The sequence below is a fragment of the Gossypium arboreum genome, chromosome 7 (genome assembly GCF_025698485.1).
Source record: "Gossypium arboreum isolate Shixiya-1 chromosome 7, ASM2569848v2, whole genome shotgun sequence".
Taxonomy (NCBI): domain Eukaryota; kingdom Viridiplantae; phylum Streptophyta; class Magnoliopsida; order Malvales; family Malvaceae; genus Gossypium; species Gossypium arboreum.
Genome location: NC_069076.1, coordinates 39,576,703 through 39,586,431, shown reverse-complemented (window position 1 = coordinate 39,586,431; position 9,729 = coordinate 39,576,703). Strand labels below are relative to the sequence as shown.

The window sequence follows — 9,729 nt, the reverse complement described above, 5'->3', positions numbered from 1 at the left end:
AATGCCGATGCCATGTCTCATACATGGTCTTACACTGGCACACAAATCTCATGTATTGCCATGGTCCAACCATAGTCTTTTCCGTCAATTCATTAGTGACGATCGTACTCATTCCCTGCGTTCCACCCAATTTGATCTTTCATTACAACTTTCATGCTATTGTGACATTTATGATTACATGGCGAGATTATAAAGCATAACATTATTGCATATTGACTTCATCAATCTAGACATAAATGTCAACCTCATGTATATATTGATTATTAATCATGCAATAAAAGCATTCATACATACATTACATCATTTCAAGTAAATTTCTTTCTTTTCCTAAACACTTGGCCAAATCAAGTTGGACATTTAACATCGTATGAATACTAACATGCATAAAAGCACTTTTCACAACTTAACTGTGTTTTACTCCACTATTTCACATTCTTTATCTCAAGAGTATCACATAATGAAAACTAGTTCATATAAAAAAAAATCATGGATTTCTTTTCATACCTTTCCAAATTTTCAGCATATCATAAGCATGATTCAATAATCTCAACTTTACTCTTATCTCTATCAAGATTTGCTCGGTTGGAACTCATTCCTGTCTTAATCAACAGTTTTGTTAGGGCCGAGAGATATCACACTATCACGAGCAATACTATGGCATGTATAACTAGACTCTCTTACGCTAGGTTAGTCCGAGAATCGACTAAACCATGCTTTGATACCACTAAATGTAACACCCCTCGCCCGCATCCGACGCCGGGACGGGGTTCGAGGTGCTACGACTTTTACTAACACTTCCATACTAAACAGGCCATGAAATCTAAAATAATTAAAACTTTTCTTTTCACATGCAATCATCCCTTATGCGAGCTTACGAGGCCCAATACATGCATTCAGGCGGTTCGGGACCCAATCGAGAACTCATAAAAACTTAGAAAAATCTCTTGCGTTAAGGCTTCACACCCATGTGCTCAGTAGTGTGGCGAAAATAGGCTAATTATCAAGCCTTTTGTCACTCTCACACCACATGCATAGATACATACTTATCCAATAACATACAACGTGGCATAAATGAGCTCTTAAACATCTACAAACATGTTATGCTCAAGTTATTTTCTTATGCAATAAATATTATAGAATTTGCCCATATCATTACCACATACTAGACATAACTATCATTACCTCACAAACCATTCATGAAGCATTATTAACTATTTACCAATCACTTAATCCTGCATTAGTTACTAGCTCATCAATGAATCTCAATTCAATCTCTAGGCATACATGTTGTAAGCCACATCACAAGAGATAATAACATACATGCATAAGAATAATCATATGGGCCCATAATGTCATTAGCCGACATAGGCCAATTTACATGACTAATACTACCTTAATAACAAGCCACTGCCTTTGGCTAAATCATAATATTACATACTCACATTAAAATCCTATACATGCCATAGACTCGAATCACTTGAGTTTACTTACTCCGATAACGTTAACTCGATAGGGTGATAATATCTCGACGACCTCCAACCGGGCTAACCTGGAAACTCTAGAAAACATGGGAAAGAAGGGGGTAAGCTTTAAGCTTAGTAAGTTCATATGAAAACAATAAGCAACTCATTAACTTGTTTTATCAATGTTTACAACATATTTTCAAGTTCACTACAAGCTGTCTTTCTGAGCAATGGTCACTAAATTATTTATATCTGGAGAAACGAAACTCTGAATTAAGTTCCGTTAATTTTCCCTAAAACTAGACTTATTTTCCTTTTCTCCATAAAATTTCCAGAATTTTTGGTTAAGCCAAATAGTACAGTTTATTAGTTAAAGTCTCCCCTGTTTCAGGGTATGACCACTCTGACCCCTGTACACTACAAACCGAATTTCTCCCTGTACAAAATTCCAACGACCATGCCGTTTATTCCCCATAAAAATAGACTCAATAAGGAATCCATTCATGTAAGGTATAACTCTTAATAATTTTTGTACAATTTTTGGTGAATTTCTAAAGTTAGAACAGGGGATCTCGAATTCATTCAGACCCTGTTTCACAAGAATTCAAATATCAAAAAATATGGAATTCTTTTTCTTCCTCTGTTTCTTTCATGTGAAAATAGACTCATTATTCTTTAATCCCATATTTTATTCTGCCTCTAACTCATTTTCCACTATTTTTAGTGTATTTTCAAAGTTACACTACTGCAGTAACTCAAATCTGTCAAGGCTAAATTACTCATTCATGATCATTGTTCATAATATTAATACAACACCATTTTATCCATCATGGTAAGAACACATATTATGCATCATAGATCATCACATATCAAGGCATTCTCATAGGATTAGTATACATACTTGCACAACTCGTAACATAACTCGAGTGCATACTCACCAATGACTTACCTCATTGAGACCATCATTAACTCTTTCCTTGGATTGCCCGTTGAACACTTGGAATACTAATTAGATACTCGGAAAAGCCTTTGCACATAAGTGCTTCAATTGTAGCTAAAGCTACCTCATATCTCATGACATTTCAATGCTCACTCTCGAGCTAGTCATCTAGACTCATAATTCCTAGTGACATGTCACTCGTATCCTATTCTATTCCTAAGGTTCAAACGGGATTTTTCCTCGTCTATTAAGGCTTTGTCTTATGATATTTCTATTAATTACATACACATTAATATCTGTACAATTCATGTAATGATAACATTTAAATACATGTATAGCATGGTATTGTTTACATACGAACTTACCTCGATACCACAAATGTGAAAAGGACATACTCGTCCATAAATCGATTTCCTTCCGTTCTAGGTCCAAGTCTCAATTTTCATCATCTATAACATCACATTTAGCCTACCAATCAGTCACAATATTCATATGGGTCTAAAATCATATTTTACAAATTTTCATTTTGACCCTAAACTTTTGCATATTTGCACTTTTACCCCAATGCTCGTAAATTAATTTTTATTCAATTTCTATAAGGTTTAAGACATGCTGAACATTTTTCTCTTCTATGGCAACTCAATTTTCACTAATTCACACACTTATGACCAATTTGTAACTTTCACAATTTAACCCCTTTTGACATTTTTACCAAATTCATTGAATAAAACTCATATTTAACACATCGACATTCATTATCCACTATAAATCATCAAAGCACAACCATATCATGAATGGGTAAATTTTAAACTCTAATTTCTCTTCAATCAATTGGTAGAAATAGAAAATTTAAGCTTCGGGATCTCAAAAATACGAAAATCATTAAAAGCGGGACAAAAACCATACCTATATAAGCCATAAAAGCTTGGCCGAATGGAGCTCATCCATGGCTGCTATTTTCTGTTCTTTCCCACGGTTGAAGAAGAAAGAATGAAAAAAAATGATAGCTTTTATCATTTGTCTTATTAGGTTATTTTAATTAATTTACAAAATTACCCTTTTTATTTCAACCAAATTTCAAAAATACCAAACAAATATCCATTCACTAACTTATTAAAGGAATAATTGTCACATAAGGACTTTCAATTTAAAACTCATAACAATTAGGCACCTCATATATAAAGAACTCAACTTTTGCACTTTTTACAATTTAGTCCTTTTGACTAAATTGAGTGCTCAAACGTCAAAATTTTCGAATAAAATTTTTACGAAATATTTTCATAAATTTATAGACTATAAAAATATAATAAAAATAAATTTTTTTTTCGTCCGGTTTGTGGTCCCGAAACCACTGTTCCGACTAGACCCAAAATCGGGCTATTACAAAATACCTATTCATATTTACCTTTATCACATAGTACATTTAATCTTCTTCCTATTTATAGTCTAATAAGTTGAACTAACTAGTCTAAATATAAACAACCTAAATTATTTATTTTTCAGGCTAAACTTATAGTTTAAACAATCAATCTCTATACATGCTCCTAACCAATCACTTGTAATTCTACAGGCTCAAGCATATAGAAAAACACACAAAAGAAGAAAAAAAATTAAATGCTACAATAAATTTAAATAAAGCAAAAATAATATTTTTTTCTATGTTACACCCCACACTTTATTCGACATGTTGTCCCTATTGTGCAAACAAGAAAATAAAGGAACGAGATTACTTGATAAGATTGAAAAGTCCTCGGGTTTTGTTAGGAAATCTCCTCCATGCTTATTGGGCTCGAAATTGTAGTGCCTTCAAAATAGCAGGGTTCCTACATAGAGACTAAAAACTACATCCTACTTAAAAGAAATAAAATTATCTAGGTCTAAAAATTAAAAAAATATCCAACAAAATTAAAAATATGCAAGTCTTTAAAAATACTAAGAAAGATTTCAAAAAAAATTGTTTTGATTTAGTTGGAATCTAGTTCCAATTCATCATCATCTTCTTTTGGGTCCTCCTCCCCCTCTTCGTTTTTTGCTAGTGTCAGTCTTAGCATGGTATTTAATAGAAAGAAATTGTGGCATCCTTAAATCGTTCCCCCTTGCATGGTCTTCATAAATAGGTCCTTCTTGCATCCAACAAATTATCCATTCTAAGTCAGATAAGTCACCTTTGCCTTGATTCGGCTTTACACTTTCGTCTCGTTTGTGCTTTCGATCTTCCACAAGGTACTATACGATGGGTTGTTGTATCAAATTTTTTGTTGGTTGCAAGAAATGTCCTGGTCGTCCTATTGGTACCTTTGCTTGTCTACATAATGCAGTCACTGAATGGGGGAAGAGTAATTCTACTGTTGCTTTTCGGGCACAATGAATCATACTCCAGTAAATCCTTGTCCCCACATAAATTATTTCTTTCTATAGAATTTCATATAGTAAAGTAGCTTGAAAAGTATCAATGTTAGACATGTCTACCGCAGGGCAAAATCCGATTGCTAATAAATGGTAACTACATCCATGCTTTTGGAGATAGTTCCACTTGCAAGGTTGATGTCGGGTAGTCTGTCCCTAAATGGTGTTTCCATTCACCACTTCCATCTGTTAAGAATTTGATAATCCTGTCCATGTCAATGTTCTGGAAAAACACCAAATTAGTTCATTGCACAAAATCATATAAAAACAAAGGAACATTATAATAATTAGCAATCTCGAGAGGTGAAACAAAATTTTCTTTTCCCCGAACTATTTTTTGTGACTACGGCTTGTCTCCCAATCAATTTAATTCTGTTTCTTTCAGAAAAAACATAGAACTTTTGAACAACATGGATGCTTGCTGATTCTATTAGGAGTCTACAAAAATGTTCCCATCTGTGAAAGTGAATTATTTCTCGTATCTTATCATTCAGTGTGAATAGGGAGTCGAATCCTCTTTCCTGAAGACGTATTTTTCTCTTAATTTTTCAGAGACGACTCTCAAACTCTTTTTTCTTCTTTGATTTGAATGAAATTGTAGGAACATGATTCACTGTCAAGAATGTGGTTTTGCATGTTTTCAAGGATGAAAAACACAAAAATTTAACAGAAGAAACGACTAAAGAATTATTTTTGTGCTTTAGGGTGGCTTGGGACTTTGGCTGCTGCTCAAGGTGATTTTATAGAGGTTTTTATGGCAACATTGACCTGTGATCTTTAAGCAATCTCGAAAGATTTTGTTGGAACTGAAAAAGGAAAGTTGTCGAATTTTCTTAGTGTGTCATGGCACAAAGCTTTAATTCCCCAAGTTTCTTGGTTCTAATTTGCTATGTCATGACATAGAGATGGTTGTTGTGACACAACCCCGATATCCATAATTATTTTGCTTTGAAGTTATGTGTCGCCACATAGGAATTCCTATGTCGCAACACAACCTGAAATCATGCCATATTTGTTCATTCGGGTTATGACAGAGTCCTCTGGATATCATGCCAAATTTGTTCATTCGGGTTATGACAGAGTCCTCTGGATGTCCGTAATCACCTTGGAACAACTTCTTGCTTCTTGAAACCTTTTACCTACTAAATCTGACACAAATGATTAGAAAAAAAGTTCTAAAACAAGAATTAATATGTACAAGTTTAATTTCATTCTCGATGGTTTAAATATTATGTATTACTACTAAAATCATTCGGTAATTCGTTAAGTTTTACCATCAAATTTTTTTGCCTTTGTTAATCATCCTCGTCCTGTAACACCCCTCGCCTGTATCCCTCGCCGGAACAGGGTTCGAGGTGTTACCCGACTTAAACTCAGTCAATCACACAAAAACCGTGTCGAAAAATTTCAACCAATCTAAAATTTTTCTTTTCACATTGAATCTATCCCATATATGGGCTTACGAGGTCCAAAACATTAAAACCCTATACATGCCATAGACTCGAAATACTAGGATTTACTTACACCATTAGCGTGAGCTCGACAGTGTGATAATATCTCCAGCGAACTCCAACCCGAGCAAGTAACTGGAGCCAACAATCTATAAAACAGAGGAATGTAACAACGGAGTAAGCTTTCATAAGCTTAGTAAGTTTTAAGCAATGCAAACAAACAAACGCAATTATACTTCGATTATTCAATTTCTCAAAAGGCCATTTTCTAGATATATTACCATTTGGTCGAATATACACAAGCACATACTGCACATTCAGCATTCTTATAATTTTTAATCTGAATTCATATAACATAAATAAATCAAATGCTCTCACTTACTTTCACACCTTGACCGAATGTATCATGGTCATAGATATAATTATAACATTTATTCACATATGTATCACATTATACACTTGTGATTCCATTCAAATCGAACTCACATATGAGTACATAGTGCGTACCTGGCTCACTTAATGTATTGAATGTATTCATTTGTCAATCTAATACGAGGTGCCTTAACCTTAGACTTTTATTCATTCACTGGCATTTCGCTTGTTAGGCTCGAGGCCCGATATTGAAAGCCCGAATAGTATCTCACCGATATTATAGCATGCTAGGCTCAAAGGCCCAAATAGTATTCCACTAGCATTATAGCCTGCTAGGCACGAAGGCCCGTATACACATCACCGGCATGAAGCCTGCTAGGCACGAAGGCCCGAATACACATCACCGGTACGAAGCCTGCTAGGCACGAAGGCCCAAATACACATCACAGGCACAAAGCCTGCTAGGCACGAAGGCCCGAATACACATCACCGGCACAAAGCCTGCTAGGCACGAAGGCCCAAATATAATACCAGCACTAGGCCTGCGGGATTTATCCCGGATATAATTCCAGCATATAGCTGCAGGTCTTTAAGCCCGGATACACATCAAATATCATGCATATTAAATCATATATTAACACATCTCATTCAATATATCACATTAGTAGTCATTTTCTACATTCGAATATAAGCTCCATATGAACACCATCATTTACATTTCGGTTCAAAAGTCATACATAAATATCACACATCCATTTCACCATTCAAACTTAACCCATAGTGACCATTCGACTATAAGTCATATACGTAAATTATTTATCGCTCAACTTAATTCCAGTAGAACCAAAAGGTCACAATTCATCTAATATGTTCATATTGCTCACTGATTCGTACACAACCTTTCAAATTAGCAATTATAAGATGGTTCCGCACATAGTCCGTCCTTATCGATAATTTACGATGGTTTCACCCTTACTCACATATAGGCATTTTTACCTATGCTTCTCAATTCACATTCGTAATTCAATTCCAATCGATTTAACATGCATAAGTACATACCTGACCAACTTAATGTATTTGAACAAATTCGATTGTCGATTTAACATAAGGTCTCATAGTTGAACATAAACATGAAACCATTTCTTATACGTTCGATTCACATCAATCATCAAATTCATTTAATTCACATGTACTTAATTAGGTTGTTCGTACTTGAATAATTTACTATACAGAACGAATCCACATATCGTATTAGCCCATAGTCTTATAGCACCACACTTTTAATAGTTTACCTCATCGAAGTTCACATTTAATCACTTTAGTACCAAGCCACCTTCGGCTACCACAACGGACTAAATATAATAATTTTATACACATCATGGTTTCCTTTAGATATTCAATAATCACAAATCATGATATCTCCACCAGTACATATACGACATAGTTTATTCGTTGTAACACTCATTTAGTGCATCAAATTTCCAAATCCAATTCAACTTAGGCATAATAGCCATAATCGGCTTATAGCCTTAAATCATTACATATTCGGCACATTAACTAAATAAAATTTACATTCCCTTTACCATATTAATTTAACTCTTAGGCATATAAAAATTAATCAAGCTCAAACACTTAAGAACTTACCTTGAATGTTGCCGAACGATTAGAACGGCTATTCGATTACTTTCTCTTTTCCCTTATCCGAATTTTGCCCCTCTATGCTCTTGAGCTTCAATTCAAAGATTTTAAACTAGTCATTATTCGACTATTCGAGCATCACTTTCAAAATATAATATATATATATATATATATATATATATATATATATTCGACTTTCACACCTACTAATCATAGTAAGCTTATAAGAAATCAATAAGCAACTCATTAACAAATTTTTGTCAATGTTTACCACATAATCAAAATTTCACTGCAAGCTGTCTTCCTGAGCAACAGTCACTAAATCATTTATAACTGGAGATACGGAACTCCAAATCAAGTTCTGTTAATGTTTCCTGAAAATAGACTCATATATCTTCCATCCATAAAATTTTCAGAATTTTTGGTTTGGCAAATCAATACCAGATTTTTCTTAAAGTTTCCCCTATTTCATTGTTTGACTAATCTGACCACTTCTCACTACAAATCAAATTTCTCATTGTACAGAATTCAAAATATGTTCTCGTTTATTTCATTTGAAACTAGACTCATTAAGGAGTCTAAGCATAGAAATTTCATCTTATGACAATTTTTGTACAATTTATAATGATTTTATAAAGACAGGACAGAGGATCTAGAAGTCATTCTGACCCTGTCCCACATCACTTCAAATATCTCATTATCGGCAATTATTTTGCTTACACAGTTTCTTTTATAAGAAACTATACTAATTAAGCTTTAATTACATAATTTATTATGCTTCTAACTCATCTCCCACAATTTATGGTGATTTTCCAAAATCACGTTACTGCTGTTGTCCCAAGCAGATTTATTTCCAAATCACTCTTTCACACATACCTTGCATGCATGTTATTTAAACATGCATATCACAAATCAATCATCACATACCTATAACTTCACCTATCTTCCATTTTTCATCAAAAGAACATGAAACAACAACCATTTCCTTCATGCAAAAATTTATCATGTTTGCTAGTAAATTTAAAGATAAAATCGAAAGTGTAAAGGTTTAAGTACCTTACGGCAACAGCATGGAAATAATCAATTTAGGTCATAAAACAACAATAGAAATTCATATTTGAATAGCATAAATTTGCTTACATTGGAACAATAAATCAGCAGCTATAATTCTTGTTTGAACAATATAAAAACCCAAAATTTTGGACATTAAGGCAGCAACAAAAATTCATATTTGCTCACCACAAAACACATGATTTTGGTCATCAACAACCCAACTATTCATCTCATAAACTCAAGCCGAAAACCGAGAATCATGCATGGGGTTTGCATGCTATAACAACTTACTCAATAATACAAAATCATCAAATTTTATTTCATTTCACTTACCAGCCAAAAGAATAGCAACGTACCAGTCGAATCCCATTCCGAGCCTAGCCTTGTGCAAGCTCCTTCTCTTTCT

The 9,729-nt window shown here is 33.8% G+C and overlaps 1 long non-coding RNA gene across 1 annotated transcript; it reads right to left on the bottom strand.

Annotated features, from left to right (window-relative positions):
* Positions 1–2,281: 2,281 nt before the first annotated feature.
* Positions 2,282–3,676, bottom strand: LOC128295208 (uncharacterized). Its single transcript, XR_008285547.1, has 2 exons — positions 3,310–3,676; positions 2,282–2,852 (listed from the first exon to the last, which is right to left on the bottom strand). It is a non-coding gene; the product is annotated as an uncharacterized LOC128295208 (long non-coding RNA).
* Positions 3,677–9,729: the final 6,053 nt, after the last annotated feature.